General features: G+C 49.4%; 1 protein-coding gene and 1 pseudogene across 1 annotated transcript in view; both read right to left on the bottom strand.

The window, feature by feature from the left end:
• LOC127488352 (uncharacterized) overlaps positions 1-14,423 on the bottom strand; it is a 374,426-nt gene extending 360,003 nt beyond the window's left edge. Inside the window, exons 1-2 of the transcript XR_016227170.1 lie at positions 14,327-14,423; positions 14,010-14,199 (exon numbers count right to left, since the gene is read on the bottom strand). The gene's annotated coding sequence lies outside the window, so the exon portion shown is untranslated. The remainder of the gene's footprint in view (positions 1-14,009; positions 14,200-14,326) is intronic.
• LOC100352624 (NME/NM23 nucleoside diphosphate kinase 1 pseudogene) lies at positions 1,459-1,876 on the bottom strand (annotated as a pseudogene).
• Positions 14,424-23,631: the final 9,208 nt, after the last annotated feature.

Below are 23,631 nucleotides of genomic sequence, written 5' to 3'. Positions count from 1 at the left end.
CTACTGTGTTAAAGTCTTAGCCCGGTCCGACTGTGTTTGAAGTTGGGAAATTATGGAGGGAAGGAGGGGGCAGTTAGTTCTTAAAGCTAGAGCTCTAAAATTTTTAAAAAGATTTATTTATTTGAAAGGCAGAGTTACAGACACACACACTCAAACAAACACAAAAACAGACACAGATATCTTCCATCTGCTGGTTTCACAACAGCCTGGGCTGGGCCAGGCCAAAGCCAAGAGCCAGGAACACCATCAAGATGTCCCACGTGGCCGGCGCCGTGGCTCAATAGGCTAATCCTCCGCCTTGCGGCGCCAGCACACCGGGTTCTAGTCCTGGTCGGGGCGCCGGATTCTGTCCTGGTTGCCCCTCTTCCAGGCCAGCTCTCTGCTGTGGCCAGGGAGTGCAGTGGAGGATGGCCCAAGTACTTGGGCCCTGCACCCCATGGGAGACCAGGAGAAGCACCTGGCTCCTGCCATTGGATCAGCGCGGTGCACTGGCCACAGCGCGCTGGCCATGGCGCCCATTGGAGGGTGAACCAACAGCAAAGGAAGACCTTTCTCTCTGTCTCTCTCTCTCACAGTCCACTCTGCCTGTCAAAAATAAATAAATGAATAAATAAATAAATAAATAAATAGATGTCCCACGTGGGCAGCAAGGGCCCAAGCACTTGGGTCATCGTCTGATGCTCTCCCAGGCAGGGGAGCAGGGAGCTGGATGGAAAGTAGAGCAGCCAGGACATAAGCCAGCAGCTTACCCCGCCATGCTGCAACACTGGGCCCTGGAGCTCTACTCTAAGATCACTGCAGGCTGGAGGGGGGACCCTGTCACCTTTCATGTCCTCTGTCCTCGCTGTGTGCAGTGTCTGTGCCTAACAGGGGATGGGTTTTGGGAAATCATTAGGGTGCGGTAAGGGGGATGTAGCAATGAAAAATGACAATGGGGAATTTAGGCCAGACTATAATTAAAGTAAGATATATCTTTTTTTCTTTTTAGTTACTTTCTCAAGATGACATGAGACATGCTTACATTTGTAGGAACTCCCAGGCAGACCTGTACCTTGAGTGCCATCCTGCATAAAATCCATGCAGCGTTAATAGAAATTTTCTTTTGGATGAAATACTTTAATCTGATGAGAGCACATGACACTGTACAAGGGACACTCACAGCTCCAAGAGTTTCCCTCCAGACTATAAGGAAATTCTGGAAGTGACCAGGTTTGCTACAGTCCAGTCCCACCTCCTGTCTCGTAGATCCAGCCCTGAGCACAACGCTTGTATCCACCCAGTCCCACCTCCTGTCTCGTAGATCCAGCCCTGAGCACAACACTTGTATCCACCCAGTCCCACCTCCTGTCTCGTAGATCCAGCCCTGAGCACAACACTTGTATCCACCCAGTCCCACCTCCTGTCTCGTAGATCCAGCCCTGAGCACAACGCTTGTATCCACCCAGTCCCACCTCCTGTCTCGTAGATCCAGCCCTGAGCACAACTCTTGTATCCACCCATTCTTTGGGCTGAAACCATGAGCTAATATCCTTCTTTGCATTCTCCCAGTGATGTTCCTGCCAACCTGGCTGCACAAGTCCCCACAGGTGGTGCCTGGCTTGGAGTCTAGAGTCTTCCTCGGCCCGTCTTCACCACATTCAGTTCCTCCCACACCATGGCGACCCAGGGCCCTGAGTGCATGCATTTCACCGGGTGGGCAAATAACTGCTGGTCCTTCACGTCACTGTAGTGACCCTGGAGGAGGTGTCGGACGCCTGCATTAATTTCAGACTGACAAGGCAGAATCCCTTCTGCTCCAGACATTTGGTGGTCTCTTCCACAAGCACCCCCCGGCCCTCATGGGGCTGGATGGTGATGAAGGTATTCTCTGTGTTGGTTATAGTCCCCTCCAACTAATTAACAGAGGTCCTTAATCTGACCCAGTTGGGAACAAAATCCATACACAAACTCGTATACGCTGAACAAATTCCTGAAACAAAAAGATTAAAGGGAGCTGGTTGGCGGTTGTGTCTCCACAACCCAGATTATGAATTGACGTTAGCATTTCCTGCCTGCTCTGCCCATGCACCATCTTTGTCTTTAACCTTTTGTTGTTGTTCCCCTAAATTAATGCTGCTTGGATTTCCATCTTGTTTAGAAATAAAATCACCTGGACACAGCAGGGAGTGGGGGCGGCCGTGTTGTGGGTGGCACAGTGGCTGCCAGGCTCTGCTGCCTCTACTCCTCTTAGACTCAAGTTTGCCTCACTGAGAGCACACTGGCTGAAGTTATTGTGTGTGTGTGTAGGTGTGCATGTGTGCAAGTGTCTGTATATGCGCATATGTGCCAAGTGTGCATGTGTGCAACTGTGTGTGAATGTGTGCATGTATGAGTGTGTGTTTTGACATGTCTACCAGATCTCATGCAGTTCAATGTACCAGGCAATACCAGGATAAGACAAGTTAGATCGTTTGCCTTCCTTTCCCTCCCCGAGTCCTGACCCAGTGGATGCCAGCGCCAACAGGCTCATGGATAGGGTGCTTGGTCATTGGGAAAGCCGCTGTGGTTGGCTCAGCAGGTGGGGACAAGGGAAGGTTTCACTTCTTCACAATCTGAATGACATCCTCATCCTCCAACCTGTGGTCTTTACCCACTTTTTGAGGACTAATGTTTCACTGGGAGACCCCAAACCAGAGCACATTTCAATTGTTTGATTAGATTTTTGTGCCACTTCATGGAGAAATCCTCCACCATCATCCCAGAAAGGCAGCACCATTGGGGACCCATAATCTGGTAGCTGGTTCACTCCCCTAATGGCTGGGCCAGGCTGAAGCCAAGAGCTGGGAGCTTCTTCTGGGTCTCCCACATGAATGGCAGGGGTCCAAATACTTGGGCCATCTTCTGCTGCTTTCCCAGGCACATCAGAAGGGAGCTGGATCAGAAGAGGAGCAGCTGGGACTCGAACTGGAGCCCATATGGTATGCCAGCATCACAGGCAGCAGCTTTTCCCAATACGCCACAGTGCTGGCCCCCAATTTGAAGATTGTAGTGGGCTGTATTTTGAGGTTGAAGAATCAAGCAATGGGGGCTGGCATCTGACACAATGGTGACAAGGCCCACATTCCATATCCTAGTGCCTGGGTTTGAGTCCTGGCTCTGCTTCTGGCCAGTGCACACCTGGGATGCAGCAGGTGATGGCTCCAGTACTTGAGGCCTTGCCACCAACACAAGAGAGCTAAATCGAGTTCTGGGTCCCTTGGCTTTGGCCTAGCACACCCAGCACTGGCTGTTGCAGGCATCTGAAGAATGAACCCAGTGGATGGAAATGCCTGTTTTACCTTTTGCATAAAACATTTTTTTAACAAAAAAGAAGCAACACTTCATTCCATAATACAGAATAAGTGTCCCAATAAGCTGAGCAGATGTTGGGCCATCACCCATCACCTCCCAGGATGCATTAGCAGGGAGCTGAATCGGAAGTGGAAGAGCCGGAACTCTGAGTCTCTGATATGGGATGCAGGTGTCCCGAGTAGCAGCTTAACCTGCTGTGCCATAACACACACACCCCCCCCCCGATTCCATTATCTAGAAAGTTTTTTAAGTACCCTGCTGTGTCTCTAGGCATAATTTAATTACTTCTCACTTTCTCCCCTGGATCTGGGGTTGTGTCTCTGCTCCTCTCGCAGGCTCCTCTGCTTCCCACCTCCTGCAGTGGAAGGCTTCAGTTTCCACCTCAGGCTGAGGAAAGGGGGATAGGGTCCCCCCACTGTGCCTCCACCTAACCTCTCCTTCCCATCCCACTTCCCTCCCCTTAAACAAATTCTTGAGAGCAGCTTGTGTTCCTAGGGGCTCAGGGTTTCCCTTTTTCTTTTTCTCTGTCCCTGCCATTTCCCTTTGGTGTTTATCTGAAAGGCGTCTGGAGGTCCCAGAGGGCCTGGGCTGTGAGCAGTGGCCTCCTTTTCCCAGTTGTCCTGGTCACCTTCAGAGGGTCTGGGGTCTCCTTCCAAGAGGGCAGTGGTGGCACATTCTGATTTTACAACATTCGGTTGTGTCCAAAAAAAAAAAATAGTGCTGAATTTAGTTTTAAATCTAATTGTCTCGTGAACCAGACCAGGATGTCATCCATTCTAGGAAACAGGAGGAGAGCCAAGCAGTGAGCTCTGTAAGCACGAACCAGGAAACAGAACAATGGAGAAAAAGCGGATTGGTGAACCTCGGGTCCCTCTGGGACTTACTGCAGTGACTCAGGTAGGCTGGAACCTCCTGTTTTCAGGAAAAACCTGAGGGATTCTTCTGTTTCCTTAAAGTTTGATGATGTGGTGTTGAGCGTGAGTGACTCCATTTTGATTTGGTCTGGTCCATTGGGGCCTAGCACAGGCTCTCAGTCTGAAGCAATGGCTTTAACAATTTTGAGGAAGCTCTTAGCATGTTGAGAGGCAGCGGTTCATAGCATGTTGACAGGAGCAGCTGTCTGGAACACCCACACACCCTGGCCAGGTTGTCCAAACTATGAGCAGTGAGACTCCCTCAGGCGTCACAGCAGAGTGGAATGAAGCACTCCTCCCCACTCCCTTGTTCACCCAACAGAAAGGCTCGGGCCTCCAGGGATGTCCCTTAAAGCCACGTTCCAGCCTCTGCTCTGTGTGGCTGTCATGAGAGGGAGCATCCCTTCCCCATGCTATCCATTGATCCCTGCAGCATGTCGGAGACCAGAGCCCGGGTCTCTGACAGGGACACCCCCCAAGAGGAGAGCCCGATTAGGCTGATCACTTACAGGACCTCAAGAGAGGGAAGTCACATGAGCAGCCGTTGACTCCTTGGCTAGACAGGTGGAACTCAAACTCCTCTGTTGGAGGAAGCCCTGCACCTTCCCCTTGGAAACTCAGCCAATTACCTTAAACTCCCCCTCCTCCCAGGAAGACTAGATGCACAGATCCAGCCTGCAGTGACTGGACTGTTCTGGTAGGGTGCTGGCTGGGGACTTAGGGCCCTTGTTGACATAGACTATGGCACTGATAAGCCAGAGGAGACCCCTGCAGGGTCCTGCAGCTGCTGAGGTTGCAAGTCCAGGGCAGCCAACAGCAGGTGCATACAAAGGAGCGGCAGCCAGGGAGCAAGTGTGCCAACAGCGCTGGGGCTCCCCGTAGCCGTGGCCAGGAGTGGGCCCAGGGCCCCATCCACCATGAAGCAGCCTCCTGGCTCACAGTGCTGGCTGTCCCCATTGTTCTGGGGATTTTCAGTTCTGGGGCTGACTGAGTGATCGCAGAAGAAGTCAGTGTTGTGGACAGGAGAATCACTTACCTGCATTTCTCAAGACAAAGGGGCACACTACACTCCCCTGGGCCACACGGAGAAGCAGCAGGTTTGGTCAGAGGCAGAAAGGAGTGAGGGAAGGGACAAGTCAGAGCCTGTCTGGGAGTTCCCGTGGCAAAGGCCGGGCAGGGCAGGGCCACAGCTGGGGACTGGCTGGCTGGAATGCTGCGGGTGGGCTGTGTGGCATCAGGGCTGCCCCCAGTTGTCTCTGCTGGGGAGGTTGAGGGTGGGGGAAGTACTGGCCTGGTAAAAGTTAGGTGAGGAAGGTGGCTGGAGGGTTGGCCTCAGGCTTGGTTGGAGGGCTTGAAATAGGATTTGGGGCAACCACTAAAGCTGTGTCACAGGGGAACCAGAAGCAACTTTGGCTGCCAGGGTGCCCTGTGATTGCGTGACACACACACACCATCTGTGAGAACATAGAACATAGGAGGGAACCACCCCTCCCCACCCTGACCCAGTCCCAGGGGCCATGTGTGCCTCAGCCACATGTCAGTTCAGCACAAAACAACAGCGTCCAGGGAGGAAAGCATGGAGAATAATGAGCACCATGCAAACAGTGCCTTGCACCATGGACCTCCGTGGGTTTGGCCTGCCCACACCTCCTTGGCATCGCTTTAGGGAGCTGTCCTTCCCAGCTCTCGGCCTGTGAGACTCACACCAGGCTGAGAGGCTGCTCAAGCCTAGGACTCCGATGTGGTCATGTGACTTGAGCTGGGCCAATGAAAATACCCCACTGGCTTGGCCACAGTGATTGGTTCAGGAGCAGCTTGTGATACCAGCTGGTCCAATGAGAGCCTTCCCCAGGACTTGTACTAGAATTTACTGGGAACGTAGTAGCAGGTGTGCCTTCTCTGGGTTTGCCAGACTGTCATCCTAAACTGGGGACTGCGAGGGGGCATCTGGTGTGGGGAGTGGTGAGCCAGTCTGAGAATGAGGCCCCCATAGAGAAGCGTGCAGGCAGGAGGAAAGAAACTGAGTTTGGACATAACTGCCTTAGATCCTGGATCCTGTGGTGCTGTCAGCTCTGGACTTTGCAGTGCCATGGGCCAATACTTTCCCTTTCAGATAAAGCAAAAAAAAAAATTCAAGGTGCAAAGCATGCAGCATGGTGTGCTATTGTTTGTGTAGAAGAGAAGGGGGAAATAATGTTTGCATGTATTGGCTTGAACATGAATTTAATCTTTCCTGCAGGGGACTGGTGTTGAGGTACAGCAGATAAAGCCACTTCCAGGGACACCTGCACCCCACATCAGAGTCCTGGTTCAGGTCCAGCTACTCCACTTCCCATGGAGCTTCCTGCTAATGCATGTTGGGAGGCAGCAGGTGGTGGCTCACGTCCTTGAGTACCTGCCACCCACGTGCGGGACCCAGGTAGAGTTCCTGGCTGTCTGGCTTCAGCCTGGCTCAGTCCCGAGTGCTGCAGCCATTTGAGGAGTGAACCAGCAGATGGGAAATAAATCAATCTCTCTCTCTCTCTCTCTCTCTCTCTCTCTCCCTCTCTCTGCCACTCTGCCTTTAACATAAATAAATAGATAAGTCTTTTTAAAATGAAACTAAAAATCATGAGTCCCTGTTGGGAATAAGAACTGGGAAAGGAAAGGAAACAGTTCTAGAAAGACTAGTGTTTTTTTTTTTTTTTTGTAACATTTGAACATGTGAGAATGTTATCTATTCACAATAATAAATATAAATTGTAAAAAAAATTACAAAAAACCTAGAAGTTGTAATGGTATGTTATAAACTTCAGGAAGAGCAAATCCTATTACAGCAAACAACTGAATTTTCAAAGCCCTCTCCAGTAGGATAAGTATGTTTACACTCCTAGCCACTCTGGAGCTGAGTAAACAAAGAGCACTGCCGAGAGACTAGAAGGTAGAGACAGATCTTAAATAAACTTTCTATCACACGTCCTCTGTCTTTGTGATGTTTGCTGAGAAGATGCAAGAAGCTGTCTCTGATTTTCCGGGGGTGATTGTGAAGGTACTCCCAGCATGCTCAGTGGTATCCTCCAGGAATCTGTGTTTCCAGCTAGGAAAGGGTGGGTGTCAGTAACTCATTGTTACCCTCAAATAACCAGGACAAACCAAAAAATCAGGATAAATGACACACATGGTATTTTTTTAAAGTTGTATTTATTTATTTATTTGAGAGGCAGAGTTATAAATGGAGAGAGAGAGAGAGAGAGAGATTTATTGATTCCAGCTTCCAGCTACTGGTTCACTCCCCAAATGGCCAAAATGGCTGGAACTGGGCTGATCCGAAGCCAGGAGCCAGGAGCTTCATCCAGGTCTCCCACACGGGTGCAGGGGCCCCAGGACTTGGGCCATCTTCCACTGCTTTCCCAGGCCAAAGCAGAGAGCGGGATCAGAAGTGGAGCAGCTGGGACTCAAACCAGCGCCCATATGGGATGCTGGTACTGGAGGTGGAGGCTTTACCTGCTATTCCACAGCGCCAGCCCCACACATGGTATCAGAGAGCAGCAGGAGCCAAGAAGGAGACACCCATCCTCAGTGAGGTGGCCTTGCTGGTCTTTTGCAGCCCGAGTGCCTTTGTCAAGGCTGAAGATTGGACTTGGCTTACACTTGACCTTTCTTCTGTTATTTGAGAGGCAGAGAAACAGAGGTAGAGAGACAGAAACAGAAAGAGTGCCGCCAACTCTGGTTTTCCCCCCATAGGCCTGCAACAGCCAGGGCTCAGCTAGAGCTGAAATTCTGCAGTGCAATCCAGGTCTCCCATGTGGGTGGCAGGAATCCAATCATCTGAGCTGTCACCGCTGCCTCCCAGAGTCTGCAATAGCAGGAAGCTGGAGTCAGGACCTGGGGCCGGGTATCCAACCCAAGCACTCCAATGTGGGATGTGGGTGTCTTAACACCTGGGCTCCATGCCTGTCCCTACATTAAACCTTTGATGGCCACTCAGGCTGTTGTTACAGGCTAAAATCTACAGGAACCCCAGACAGAGGTCTTGTCTGCCCCATTGTATATTTGCTGAGTGCTGGGGTAGAGCCAGGACAGGGGCTGCAAAGGTAGAGGGAGATCTCCCACAGCAAAGAGAGACCTCGCCTTCAAGATGAAAGAAACCAGGTGGCTCAAGTCCAACTGGAACTGTGACTCACGCTGCTCAGCTCAATTTCCAATTGGATTGAGGCACCATCCCTTTAAGTAACACTGTGTAACAGAGACGGAGGAAGAAGTTCTGGGGGAAGACATGATTAACCTTCCACCTTGTATATATAAGGTGAGTATACTTCAGAACATTCAGAGAAAAAAAGGGGATTTAAGGGGCCAGCAATGTGTTGTAGTACAGTACGAATCTTGGCCACTCAGCTAATCCAGCTCCCTGCTAAAGCACCTGGGAAGGCAGCAGTTGATGGCCCACGTGTTTGGGCCCCTGTCACTTATATTTAAGACCAAGATGGAGTTCCTGGCTCCCAGCTTCAACCTGGCCCAGCCTTGACTGTTGTGGGTGTATGGAAAGTGAACCAATGGATGGAAGATTTTTCTATTTCTCTCTATTTCTCTCTCTCTCTCTCTCTCTCTCTCTCTCTCTCTCTCTGCCTTTCAAATAAATAAATCTTTGTAAAAATAAAATGTCAAGGCTGGCATTATGGCATAGCAGGTAAAGCCAATGCCTGTGATTCTGGTATCCTATAAGGGCTCGGGTTCAAGTCCCAGCTGCTCCACTTCCAAACCAGCTCCCTGCTGATGTCCTGGGAAAGCAGTGGAACATGGCCCAATTGCTTGGGCCCCTGCCACTCACATGGGAGACCCAGATGGAGTTCCTGGCTCCTGGCTTTGGCCCGGCTCAGACCCAGCTGTTGTGGCCATTTGGAGAATGAATCAGCAAATGGACTCTCGGACTCTATGACTCTCCTTCTCTGTAACTCTGACTTTCTATCACATGGGTGTCAGGGGCCCAAGCACTTGGGCTGTCCTCTGTTGCTTTCCCAGGTGCACTAGCAGGGAGCTGGATCAGAAACAGAGCAGCCAGCACTCGAACTCATGCTTCAAAATGGGATGCCGCCATCACAAGCGGCTGCATAACCTGCTGTGCCACAATGCCAGTTCCCTTCACCAAGAGTTTTACTGTGTTAAAGCAAGCAGGGGGGATGATAGAAAAATGCTGACAGCCCATTTCAACTGAGAATTGGAATATATCTTTTAAAAAAGTGAACATTCACGAGCTGACAGATCCATTGTGAATAAAGCATTCAGATGAGCTGAGCTCAGATGGGACAGAGCAGAGGCAAGCGCTGAGTGAGGTGAGGAGAGGACAGTAAAACAAAAACAAAAACAGAAACAAAAAAAGATCCAAAGCAAGGTATGAAAGAAGAGCAGTGTCAGCTACAGAGCTTTGTTTAATGTCTCCTTAGAATATAACATTTATTCAAGAGATTATCCATCTGATCTTAGAATGTTTGTTGTGGGAAAAAAAGGGGGTTGGCTTAAGTTATGTAAAGAAACTCATTGTGTAAATCATATTGTGGATATTCCTGTTAGGCCCTTAGATCTTGTTTCCTTGATGGCAAGGGATATAAAGTGACTTCCAGAGGGCTGGGATCTAAATACCATCCTCACTTCACAATTCCGAATTCCAGCTTCCACACTTGAAAAGTAGAGCTGGCAGGACATGCCACATAGGTTTAGGATGACGACGACGTGACTGAGATCCTTAGCATTAACTCCTGGTGCCAAGTAGGTGTATGTTTTTATCATGAGCTTTCCACATTATAGGAGTCATCAGAGGAGGATGAGGTTATGGGCTCCCAATAAATGAGCTCGGAGGAGAATGGCCCAAGTCCTTGGGCCCCTGCCGCCCAAGTGGATGGAGCTCCTGGCTCCTGCTTTGGAGCTGGCTCAGATCAGGCTGTTGCGGCCATGTGGGAAGAGAATCAATGGCAGGAAGATTTCTCTCTCTTTCTCTGTTGCTCTGCCTTTCAAATAAATAAATATACATACATATATATTTTAAAAAGTAAATAAGATAATGGACGTACAGCTTGCAGGAAAGTCTTTGTCCACGGGGGCTGCGATGGTGATTATGACACAAATCTCTGTTTACCAACTGAGGTGTGCCATGAACAGACTTCTGTCTATCTGTACATAACAAGTTACGGTTCGCAGTCTGTTAGAGAGTCAGACTAATCTCGTGAATGTAGGGGCTTCTCTCCGTGTTCTAGGCCTCATGTTCTGCAGAGGCGTGGGCTGGAGGGACACCAGTCTGTGGTCCTCTCTCACAGGTCACAGCAAAGCATCGCCCTTGTGCTCCTGTGATCTTCGAGTTGCGGACGTTCCCCCTCCACTTCTGGTCACTTCCGCTTGGGGCTGTGGGACTCTTCCTGCTGCCTCAGTGCCACACAAGGGCAGGAGACTGCTGGTGGCAATGCCAGCTTAGACACCGTGGGCAGCAGGGCCATCTCCCAGGATCCTGCTGCTCCTGGGAGGCTGTCCAGGAATCTGAGCCCCCTCACCATTGCTCTCATATGTCAATTCCTCCTTTCTCTGGGTGGTCTCCCTAGAGAGCCCTACTTCTTCACAGGCTTAGTGTCTGGAGAGACTGTACCTTTGCACCATTTTCTCTCTCTGCTGCTTCGTCTCTCAGCTGAGCCAACAGATATGGAACTTGCCTCAGTGGATGGTGAGGAGGGGAAGGGAGAAAATGAAGACATTATCAGGTCATTGGTCTGACTCAGATGGAATTCCTAGCACCAGGATAGCCTGTAGGCCTTGCGAGATGCACCCCACAATTGCCCTGGCTCTTTCCTGGGGAACAGCTTTCCAATCACAGCACAGCGAGGTGTTTAGGGGCACAAAGCTGCCGGAGCAGCTGTGACCCACAAATCCTGGTACTGGAGAGGATAGAGCCGTGGACGGGGGGGGGGCAGAGATGTCATGCGCAGTGTCCATGAGTTCTTGGCTGAGGCCTGGGATGCACATATGTGGGGGAGGGAGACTATCTGAGGCTCCCCAGAGGGAGGAGGCCTCCGTAGGGACAAAGCAGATGGCAGAAGTCAAGTGCATGGCAGAATCCAGAGCCTCCGTGAGGAATCCTCCATGGGGACCATTAAATAACCTGAAGTTCCCAGATATGTAAGGAAACAGGAAAATCCGATTTACAGTGAAACCAAGGACTCAATAGAAACTGCCATCAAGATGTTTCACACGTTGGGTTTAGCAAAGGCTTTAAGGAAATGCTAGTAAATTCAAAATGCAGAGGAAAGTACATTCAAAGATTTAAAAGACAACATGTTCTCAATGAGAGAACTCATGGGAAACCAAGCTAATATAGACATTTTACTTAAGTATCATAGAGAAATTCTGGAACTATAAAGTAAAAACTAAAACAAATAGGATGGGCCTGACAGCCCATGAAAGAGAAAGCACTAGGGAAAAAAAGATTCAGGCTGACTTTTTGGTGTGGTGGGTAAAGCCACCACCTGCAATGCCAGCATCCCATATGGGTGCTGGCTACAGTCCTGGCTGTTCTGTTTCTGATCCAGGGAAAGCATCAAAAGATGACCCAAGTGCCTGGGCCCCTACTACCCATGTAGGAGACCCAGATGAAGCTTCTGGCTTTGACTTGGTGCAGCCCTGGCCATTGTAGCCATCAAGAGAATGAACCAGTGAATGAAAGATCTCTTTCTCTCTCTCCATCTCTCTGACTTCAAAAATAAATTTAAAAATCTTTGAAAGAAAAAAAAAGTTAACTTAAAGACAGAAAAACAGGAGCTGGAGCTGTAGCGTAGTGGGTAAAGCTGCCACCTGCAGTGCCAGTATCCCATATAGATGACAGTTTGGGTCCCGGCTGCTCCACTTTTTTTTTTTAAAGATTTATTTATTTTTCACTTGAGAGTCAGAGTTACACAGAGAGGAGAGGCAGAGAGAGGGAAAGAGAGGTATTCCATCTGATGGTTCACTCCCCAATTGGCCGCAACGGCCAGAACTGTGCCGATCTGAAGGCTGTAACTGGAGGACATCAAGTTGAGTGAAATAAGCTGAACACAGAAAAATACCGCATGTTCTCTGCTACATGCAGTTGCTAAAATTTAGAACAAAAATTGGAAGTGCAGCACTAGGGACTTGAAGCAGTGCCTATAGGGCATGCCGGCACTGCAGGTGACAGCTTTACCTGCTTTACCACAGCACTGGACCCACAAACTTTAGTTTAAATCTGTGTCACAGTGAAGAATTAGACACTACTACAGTTTTAATGATTCTGTGACTTTAAAAATTTAGGAGCGAATTTGAGAACCTTTTCATTTGATGATCATTTACAGCCCTTGCCTACACTCCTGCTCAGCTACAGTCTTTTCACTCTGTACTTGCTGAACTCTTCACTTGGTGCAGCACTAAGCCTTTGGCACAATGGAAACCAAGAATGCTACCTCAAAACAAAAACAAACTCAAACACCTACAGGGGTTAGATAAAATAGATACACAATACGCACCTAAATCAAGATACGTAAGTGTTTGAGGGCCTAGCACAGGTGGGTTAAAGCTGTGGCCTTCAGTGCCGGCATCCCATATGGGTGCTGGTTTGAGTCCTGGCTGCTCCACTTCCGATCCAGCTCTCTGCTGTGGCCTGGGAAGGCAGTGGAGGATGGCCCAAGTGTTGGGACTCTGCACCCCTGTGGGAGACTCGAAAGACGCTTTACTGCTTTACCACAGCACTGGCACACAAACTTTGTTTTAAATCTCTGTCACAGTTAAGAATTAGACACTACTACAGTTTTAATGATGCTGTGACTTTTAAAATTTATGAATGAATTTGAAACCCTTTTAATTTGATGGTCACTTACAGCCCTTGCCTACACTCCTGCTCAGCTACGGGCTTTTCACTCTGTACTTGTTGAACTCTTCACTTGGTGCAGCACTAAGCCTTCGACCACAATGGGAACCAAGAATGCTACCTCAAAAACAAACTATTGATAAACTAAAAAAAAAATTTTCAAGTAAAAAATAAAAGTGTAACGATGACCACCCAACCACACCAGCACCCACATTAACCAGCTTTCATCACTAGGACACCACAGCTGGACAACCACAAAGGCCAACTTCCTCAACCTCAAGTCACTCCATCTTCTGCGTTCTAAAACCCAGTAACAATTTCTACCTTAAAACCACCCATCCTTCACATCATTCTACACACCCGCCCAACTGGAAGGCACCCAAAACCCCAACACGTGACCCCCAAGTTACAGGACACCCTTCAGTAGCCACGCAGTTATACAAACCAACACCGCAACAACACTGCAAGAACACGCCCTAAATATGAATACTATTCACCTAAAAACCATCGCACAAGACGTAACATGATCCCCCCCCAAAACTTCCCCAACGATAAGCCCAAAGCATGACAAACAGAAGCTTTGGAAGGAAACCTTACACAGTACACACACACACACACACACACACACACACAATCTTCATGAAAACACAGCGCAGGTCATAATTCTCACGTGGAATTTAACCATGACCAACAACAACAACAAAAACTCCTCCCTCTATTCCAACTTCAGGACCTCACCGCCCCGGCAGCACCCGCAGCAGGACACCCAGCAGACCAGCCGCCCCCCGAGCAGCACCGAGTCCCCGACACGCACACTCCCAGCGTCCTGGAGGCTTCCTCCCGGCTCCCACCCCCGGGAGAGCGTCCCGGGCCTCCGGTCACGACCCCCACCCCGCGACGCCCCCTCAGACGCTGACCACAGGACTCACCGGGCCTCAGGGGCAGCGCGGGGATGGCGACGTGCAGCACCGGGCACCAGGGACCAGGGACGTTCTGCAGGCGGGAGGCGGACCCGCCCGGCACCTGGAGCCCTCGTGTCCGTGTGCCGGCCCTTTCTTCCCTCGGGCCTCTCCACAGCGTCTTCCGGTCCTGAAGGTCAAGCCTGGCGCGCTGGACATCCTGCAGGCGACAACCCTCCGTCTCAGAACATAACCACAGCAACAAGGCTGCCGCAGCCCCCGGGCAGCGCATTTATAGCCGCGCTATTCAAATGAGGGCTCCTGAGAGGTTCACTTCCATTGCGTACCGTGGAAGGCACCAACCAACCAATCAGAAAGGAACGCTGGCGACTGCGCAAAGGCGGCCAGCCCTGGGGGCGGTCCTCAAGCTGCTCAGGGGCTGCTGAGCATCCTGAGGTGGGGCGGGTTGTTCTCTGCGCCTGCGCAGTGATGCGGGGCAGCGGGAGCACGGCACCACAGCTCCCTGCCTGAAGAGGGCGCTCCTGCGACCCGGCGGCTGCCGGCCCAGGAAGCCCGAGTGTCCCGCCCCTTCCGGCTGCCCCAGAAGCCCAGCGCTGACAGCAGTGGCTACCTGCCCTGGCAGGCAGGTCCCCATATCTCCTCCAGGTTCCCGGCACCGGGGCTCGGCAAGCACCCTCCCCCACCTGACCTCTGTCCTCCCAGGCTCTGGTTGGCCTTGCCTTTTGGACTGGACCCTCGCCAGATCCCGGCGGCGGCCTGCAGTCCGCTCACCAGTGCCTCTGCTTGCACAGCTGGTGCCGGGCTGGGGCTACCTCGGTGCAGGCGACTCCCTGATCAGCGGGGGCCGGGACTCCAGTGCGTGGAAGATCTCTGTTTCTCGTCCTGTCAAGTAAAAATAAATAATGGAGCATGTTTTAAAGGTAGCCGGACGAAAAAAGAAATTTGGAGACGTGAATGGACTGAAAGCCGCTTTTTCCAGGCTGAGAGACTGAGATCCCTGCTCAGGAGGTTTTGCCCTGGGCTGGATCAGACCGGAAGGCCGGGCCGTAGGGGCCACTGGACCAAGGAGGATGTGTGCTGCGGAGAGCAGCCCTGGGTGCCACACTGGGCCCAGAGTCCCTGCCACGAGTGCTCCTGGGGATGCTTTGTGCAGCTTAAATCTGAACAGTTGTTCTTTGCACATAAGCCTTTGCCAGCATAATGGAATACATTTGTTTTAAAATGTACCAGTGGATTTCTACAATCAGAAGGGGGCCCACAGAGTCACCTGCAAGGGAGACGCCATGAGACCGACTGGCTTCACCCTCACTCTCCTGACGAGGCCACTGAACTTAAACTTGTCCTGGGGAGGCCATCTCGGGACCTCACAGAAGCAGAGTGTGTGACGGTGAGGACATGCCAGGCCTGAGACGCCTGCACTCTCTTGGGTCAATCAGAGGATTGAAAAACTCTTGAGTGAGATAATGAATGGGCATCTCAATAAATGTGTCAAAAAAAAAAAAAAGAGTCTTGTATTCCACAGTCCTCTGAATAGCCCCTCCGTCTCCCTGGCTGCTCAGGTCAAAATCTCAGGTGCCATCCCTGCCGCCTTCCTTTCCATCTTGTCCCGCCTCTCACCAGATCCTGTTGGCTGTGCCTCCCAAAGGTATCCGGGATCCCAGCTCTCGCCACCATCTCCATGGCAACCCAGACCTAACCCGGCCTGTGCTCTTCTCAGGAGCAGGTGGGCCCTTCCTGGTCCCCTGCTTGGTCACAGGAGCTGGAGTGCTCTCTCCAGGCTCCCCTTGGGGGATGCCATGCCTTTGTCTAAAGCCTCCAATGACGTCCCACCACGTCCAACACAATCAGACCTCAACGCCCCCACCCCCAGCCCGGCCCAGCGGCTCTATCTCCTTGGTCTTTTCCCTCCGGTCATCGCGGCCATCTTCCCACACCTCCAGCCTGCCCTTCTGTTTCTGGCTGGGGTCTTCCCCCTTGCCCATCTGTCTGCTTGGGGCTTCCCCAGATCTTGGTATTTCTGTCTTGCCCTTCAGGTTTCAGATTCAAGGTCACTTCTTTGGAGAGGTCTTTTCCCACCTCCTTAGTTAATGGGAATGCAATCCAGGTCTCCCGCGTGGCTGGCAGGGACCCAGGTGTTGGAGCCGTCACCTGCTGCCTCTCGGGGTGCACATTAGCAGGAGGCTGGCATCGCGAGCAGAGCCAGGACTTGGGACGAGGCACTCTGAAACGGGAGGTAGTGTCGCACGTGGCATTTCAACCACTGCACCAGAGCCCTTTCCCTGTCTTCTCTCCCAAACAGCACCACACGACTGTCAGAAACCTCAACCTCCTCAGCGGTGTTGTCTGTCCCCTCCACCTCCATTACCTGCACCTCTACTCTGTGAGAGCGAGGACCGGTCTTGGGCCTGACTCAGGGGCACGGATGGCAGAGGAGACAGAGGACACAGTGCGAGGTCAAGACGTTCATGGAAAATGGAAGTAAAGGATACGCTTATGTTGGTACCCCAAATATTGAAATTCAGGCATAGTTTTTCATGAACCTTTTGAAAGCCCCTTGTATATAGGCAAGCACGTCGAGGTAGGACCTGAAGGCAGGACTCACTTACTGAAGGCAAAGGGCAGAAGCCAGATGAGGAGCCCCCGGCCATAGCAGGGGAGAGGCCTGGAGAGTTCTCCGGCCTTAGGTGTGGTGGCAGGAAGCCCTCGACCAGACTCTGCCCCCAGCATTTTCCCTGGTGCTGGGCTCCCAGACCCTGAGGCCGGCATCGTGCCTGGGAGGCAAAATCCCCTGACTCCTGCTCCACTTGCCCACGTGCCTTCCAGCGGAGCAGAGCAGCAGCTCTGGCGTCCTCGGGGCGCATGCCTGGCTACAGTGAATCCCGCTGAGAGGGCGCAGCAGGAGCAGGGGTCCTGCTCCAGCCAGTTGGTCTAGAGAAGGCAGGCGGGGGAGGGGGGATGTTTTTATGCCAAGGGCCATTTGGGTAATTGTTCTTTTTTTTTTTTTTTGACAGGCAGAGTGGACAGTGAGAGAGAGAGACAGAGAGAAAGGTCTTCCTTTGCCGTTGGTTCACCCTCCAATGGCCGCCGCAGCCGGCGCGCTGCGGCCGGCGCACCGCGCTGATCCGATGGCAGGAGCCAGGAGCCAGGTGCTTTTCCTGGTCTCCCATGGGGTGCAGGGCCCAAGCACCTGGGCCATCCTCCACTGCACTCCCTGGCCAGAGCAGAGAGCTGGCCTGGAAGAGGGGCAACCGGGACAGAATCCGGCGCCCTGACCGGGACTAGAACCCGGTGTGCCGGCGCCGCTAGGCGGAGGATTAGCCTAGTGAGCCGCGGCGCCGGCCGCCATTTGGGTAATTGTAACATCATTTGCAAGCCACACAAAATCACAAAATTCTGTGGATGTATTGAGTTTTGAGTCTCGCCTGTGGTTGCCCTGGCAGGGCTTTACATGGCTTGCGGGCTGAACGTTCTCCACCCCTGCTCTGGAGAACGGAGCCCCTGAGATGAGTCTGGAAGAAAGCACTGGCCAGGTGTGGGGGAGCAAACAGATATTTCTGGCAAAGCAAACGGTCCATGCAAACGATGGGGTGGGGAGTGGCTGGAGAAGGACCTCAGAACTACAGGTTGTTTGGAGCAGCTGGGACCTGGCACGGAGAGGCCAAGGCCCACAGGTAGGCAGCGCTAGGTCACAGCGTCCTTCAGCACCGCGCAGGGACCTGGGGAAGGCTCTGCTGCTCTGCGCTGTTTCGCAAAAGAAGGTTTAAGACTCAAACATTTGTTTTTGGGCAAATTGTGCTTTCGAAGTCTTAAGGATGCAGTGATCAAACCATTAACTGGGATTTCATTTGAACTTCAGTGTGGCTGAAAGGGATGCTCAAACTAATCATCACCTCAGGAGGGGAGGTGGGAGGAGGCTGTTTCTGTGCAGGATGAAGTCTCTGAGCACAATGCATCCATGAGCAACAGAAGGAAATCTTCCTACAGCCAAATATGAGTGAGTGAGGGAGAATCAGGGCCATTTTGCACCATCCGAGGCATGGGTGAGCGTGGATTACATCATAAAGGCAGGACAGCGAATGAGAGTTCTCCCTTCCCCTCCATGCACAAGAGGGAGCTTGGACCAGGTTTGCCATCGAGGAGGAAATAATCTCTCAGGGAGCAAACGACCCCACAGTGGGAACTCCGGAAGCGCAAGACACCCTCCTAGGGCGACTCCTGCAAAGCCTATGCCAGTGTGAAAGCAAAGCCCCTCCCACCACCCCATGTGGTGGCCGTGCCGACACCCACCTTCTCATTGACTCTCTTGCAAAAGATGGCAAGTAGGAAGATGGCAGTAATGGGTGGCGTCAAGTAACTCCTGACTGCCTGCTTGTATTCATAGAGTGTTTCGCTCTGGAGCGTGTTCATAATAGGGACCCAGACAATGGTGACAGCAAACAAGATTATAACAAAAAACCTGTGAATTGAAATCAACATCAATGAGAGTTGGATAGGTTCTTTTCCCTGCCAAAAAATATCTACAAACCCATAAATGATTGACTCAATGTTCCTTCACTTAGATTCAGGTGCCCATTTATGAGTGTGAGGGCAGAGCAGCCAGGGGTGACCTTAAACACAGATGGATGTCACAGGGCTGCGGACAAACGTCATTGATGATGATGACTTCTTCTTCTACTTCTGTTTTAAAATACTTGCTGATTTATTTTCAAGACAGAGAGAAATAAAGATGGAGAGAGAGAGAGAGAGAGAGAGAGAAAGACAGAGACAGAGCAAGCTCCCATAGGCCAGTTCACTCCCTAAATGCCTGTGACGGTTGGGGGCCAAAGCTCAGAGTATGGAACTCAGCCCAGGTCTCCCACGTGGGTGGCAGGAACCCAGGTACTTGAGCCATCGCCTGTTGCCTGTTACCTCCCAGGGTGTATATTCACAGGAAACTGGGATCAGGAGCTGGAGCCAGGAATTGAACTGCGGCACTCTGATGTGGCACAGGGACATTCTACCTGGCATCTTGTTAGTATGCCAACTGCCCACTTCTCAACTTCTGAGTATCTATTTGTTTGTTACTGCATAATGGATACATTTTCACCAAATTTGGAGGCTACAGTTAGGGCCGTTAATCTTAAGATATAGAGTACATGGCATATACTAATTTCTTGATGAATATCACATTTGCAAACATTTCAGAGAGATTACTATGGCACATGGTTTTAAAGACTTCAATAAGTTGAGGTGGATATTAAGGCACAGTGGCTTAAGCTACTGCTTATGACTCCTACATCCCATATTGGAGTATGTGATCTGAGTTCCAGCTACTCCATTTTTGCTCCAGCTTCCTGCTAGTGCACACCCCTGAAGGCAGATGATGGCTCAAGTACTTGGGTGCTTGCCACCCACATGGGAGACCTGGATGGGGTTCTGGGCTCCTGGTTTTGGCTTGGCCCAGCCTCCGATGTTGTGGGCATCTGAGGACAGAACCAGCAGATGGAAGCTCCCCCCACCACCCTTCTTTCTCTTTCACTCTGCCTTTTAAGTAGATGAAAAAATAAACATTAAAAATATTTAAGCTAGTTAAATCCAGACAATGTTGGTGAAAATTTTAAGGAACTAAGGGGAATGCTACAAATGCTCATTACTTTTTCTAAATAATTAATGTTAACGCAATCAATAGAAACTGATTCCAAGTTGCCTCACACACATTTCAATGGGCAAAGGACTCCAATGCAGCTATTACAGCTATATTAAAGGTCTAATAGGAAATGATAGCTATCATTGAATAGATGAGACATCATGACAGAAAACTGGAAACCGTAAAATATTTTAAAAGATCCAAATTTCCAACATTAAATCCCAGTTCATTAGTGGAACTGAAAAATTCACTGGTTGGCCACACCCATGGTTAGGAAATTGGCAGAAGAGACAGCCAATAAACACAAAGGCAGAACTAAACTCAAAACCACAGAAAAAAATTATTGATAAACAGAGCCTTCGTGATCTGTGGATTGATATCAAATGGCTAATATACATATCAATAGAATCACAAAGAAAGAGAATGGAATAGAAAAGTAGGCAAAGTAATAATTGCATAAATTTTATGACAACTATTAATTTATAGATTTGAGAGGCTCAGCAAAACCCAAGCAGGAGATACACACATGCATACAACACACACAACACTGTGACACTGTTGAAAAAAGAAGAGAAAATGCTGAAAACCAAAAGAACAAAATATATTATGTAAGAGGGCAGTAATATGAATCATGGCTAATTTCTTATCACAAACAAGAGAGTGGAAGAGAATAAAATAGCATCTTAAAACTAGTAGAGGCCAACGCTGCAGCTCAATAGGCTAATCCTCCGCCTGTGGTTCTGGCACACCAGGTTCTAGTCCCGGTGGGGGCGCCGGATTCTGTCCCGGTTGCTCCTCTTCCTGTCCAGCTCTCTGCTATGGCCCGGGAGTGCAGTGGAGGATAGCCCAAGTGCTTGGGCTCAAAACACTAAAAATAAACTACCGTATGACCCAGAAATCCCACTTCTGGGTATATATCCAAAGGAAATGAATTCAGCATCTCAGAGAAATACTTACATCATATCCATTCCAGGATCATTTACAATAGCAAAGTGTCCATCAAGAGATGAATGGATAAAGAAGATACGACACATACAAAAACAATACATAATCAATAATATCCATAAGGCTGAATGTTATTCAGATAAAGAAAAGAAGGAATCTTGCCATTTTTAATAGAATGGATGACTCTGGAGGACACTATACAAAGTGAAATAAGCCAGACCTGCATATGTGAAATCTTAAAAAAGTCAAGTTTATAGAAGCAGAGAGTAGAATGGTAGCTGCCAGGGCTAGGGGCGGGGAACGCAGATGTGGGAAGATGATGATCAAAGGGTACAAACTCTCAGGAACCAGATGATCAAATTTTGGAGAATTTAATGTAGATCATGGTGACTGTAATTAAGAATATTTGAGGTGGGGGGATAAGGCTGTGGCATAGCGGGTAAAGCCAGCATCGCTTATGGGCACCAGTTCAAGTTCCAGCTGCTTTGCTTCCAATACAGCTCATTGCTAATGCATCTGGGTAAAGCAACAGAGGACGGCCCAAGTCCTTGGGCACCTGCACCCACACAGGAGACCCAGATGAAAATCCTGGCTCCTGGCTTCAGCCTGGCCCAATTGCAGACATTTGGGGAGTAAACCAGCAGATGGAAGATTTCTCTTTCTTTCTCTAGGAGACAGCATTGTGGTCTGCCACCTGTCACACTGGCATCCCATACATGTACCAGTTCATGTCCCAGCTGGTCCATTTCCCACCCAGCTCCTTGCTAATGGTCTGAGAAAAGCAGTGAAAGACAGTCTAAGCATTTGAGCCTTTGTCACCCCTGTGGGAGAACTGGATGAAGCTCCTGGCTGCTGGCTTCAGGCTGGCCCGAACCTGACTGTTATGGTCATTTGGGAGTGAACCAATACAGAATCAATCAATCAAACAATCAATCAATCAATCTCTCTCTCTCTCTGCCTCTCTGTAGTTCCAGAGAGAGAGAGGGAGAGAGAGTTCTTCCATCCACTGGTTCACTCCCCAGATGGCTGCAATGGTCAGGGCTGAGCCAGGCCGATACCAAGAGCCTCATCCAGGTCTCCCCATAGGTGGCAGGGACCCAAACACTTGGGCCATCTTCTGCTGACTTTCTCAGGCCGTTAGCCGGGAGCTGGATCAGAAGTAGAGCAGCTGGGACACGAATTGGCACCCATATGGGATTCCAGCATCATAAGTGGCAGCTTTTACACTCTATACCACAAGCCAGCCTCAAGAATAGATCTTAAATGTCTTCACTACACAAACACATAAGTAACTATGTTTGGTGATGGATATCTGAATTAATTTGATAATGGTAATATTTACACAAGGTATACATGTATGTTACCATCACACTACACCTTGAATGGATATAATTTTTACTTGACAACTATACCTCAATAATGCTAGAAGAAAAAATTTTAATAAAGTTTGTTGACTCAGCCAACTCACTTCTCAGGTGATAACCTAATTCTAAATTATAGAAGCCCTGGTTGTTACAGCCGTCTGGAGCGTAAACCAGCAGATAACTCTCTTTTTCTCTTCCTTCTCTCTCTCTCTCTCTGTTACTCTCGATTTCAAATAAATAAAAATAAATAAATCTTTAAAAAATTCAAAGGGACTTGTACAAGATCTTTTTACTGCAAGCATATTTGTAACAGCAAAAACAAAATATGACTGCTCATCTGTGGATAAATGAATACCCATAATACATACTCCCACAGAGAAGTTCAAAATAATATGGTTGGTCTATGGGAACTGGTGTAAAAAGAAGTTCAAAACTATTAAGTGAAAAAAAATTTGGACAAGGGCTGGCAATGCGGAACAGAGGGCTTAGGGCACCACTTGCAATGCCACTATCCCACATCAGAGTACCAGTTAGAGTCACAGCTGCTCCCTCTCTGATCCAGCTTCCTGCTAAAGTGCCTGGGAAGGCAGCAGATGATGGCCCAGGTACTTGGGCCCCTGGAAACTTTGTGAGAGGCCAGGACAACTTTCCTGGCTCCTGGCTGCCACTTAGCTATTTTGGCCAATTGAGCAGTAACCAGCAGATGAAAGATCTGTTGTTTTTTCTTTCGAATCAATAAATCATTTTAAAAAAATCTGAAGAACAACATCATGTTTCCTATTTATGAAAAATAAAGCCATACATTTTGATATATGAGTGCATGTATATTTAAATGTATAGAATAAAATACATAAAATGGGGTAGAATCTCATTGTCTAATAGAAACATAGTATCAGCCACAAATGCAATTTAAATTCTCTAATAATCACATACAATGTAAAAAAAGAAAAGCAAAACTAATTTATTTGATTTAATCCAATATATGACCATAATACTATAAAAATATTAAAAACTTAGCAAGCTTGCATTCTTTTTATTTATTCTAAGCCTCAAAGTCCAGAGTGCATTTTACATTTACATTACATTTCAACTCAAACTACCCGCATTTTAACTGTTTGATAACCACACATGGTAATGGTTACCATTATTGGACAGTATCACATTCAAAAGATCCACTTCAAGCCGGTAACACTAGTACTTTTGGAAAAGACCAGGTTTAATCTTTTACATTGATAACTAAAAATCATTGCTTATGTAATGATAAAATTCTAACAATAAACAATAAAGGAGTATGGGAACCCTACAAATTGCTGAGAAAATAACCCTATTCAAAGGGCTGTTGACCTTCTGGATCTAGGAGAGATACCAGAGAAAAATAAAACTGAAATAACTTTTAGGGGCCTGCATTGTGGTGCAGTGAGCCAAGCCACCATCTAAGACACAGGCTTTCTTCAAGTGCTGGTTGGAGTTTCGGCTGTTCCGCTTCTGGTCCATCTCCTTGTTAATGTGTCAGGGAAAGCAATGGATGATGGCTGAAGTGCTTGGACCCCTGCCACCCATGTGGGAGACTCAGATGGAGTTCTTGGTTCCTGGTTTCAGCCTGGCCCAGCCCCAGACACTGCAGCCATTTGGGGAGTGAACCAGTGGATGATTCACTCTCTCTCCCTTTCTCTCTGTAACTGTGTCTTTCATATAA

Source organism: Oryctolagus cuniculus, chromosome 21, assembly GCF_051225735.1.
Source record: "Oryctolagus cuniculus isolate XC-2025 breed Fujian yellow rabbit chromosome 21, ASM5122573v1, whole genome shotgun sequence".
NCBI lineage: Eukaryota > Metazoa > Chordata > Mammalia > Lagomorpha > Leporidae > Oryctolagus > Oryctolagus cuniculus.
Note: the sequence above shows the minus strand (reverse complement) of the source record. Positions and strands in the feature narration are given on the sequence as shown.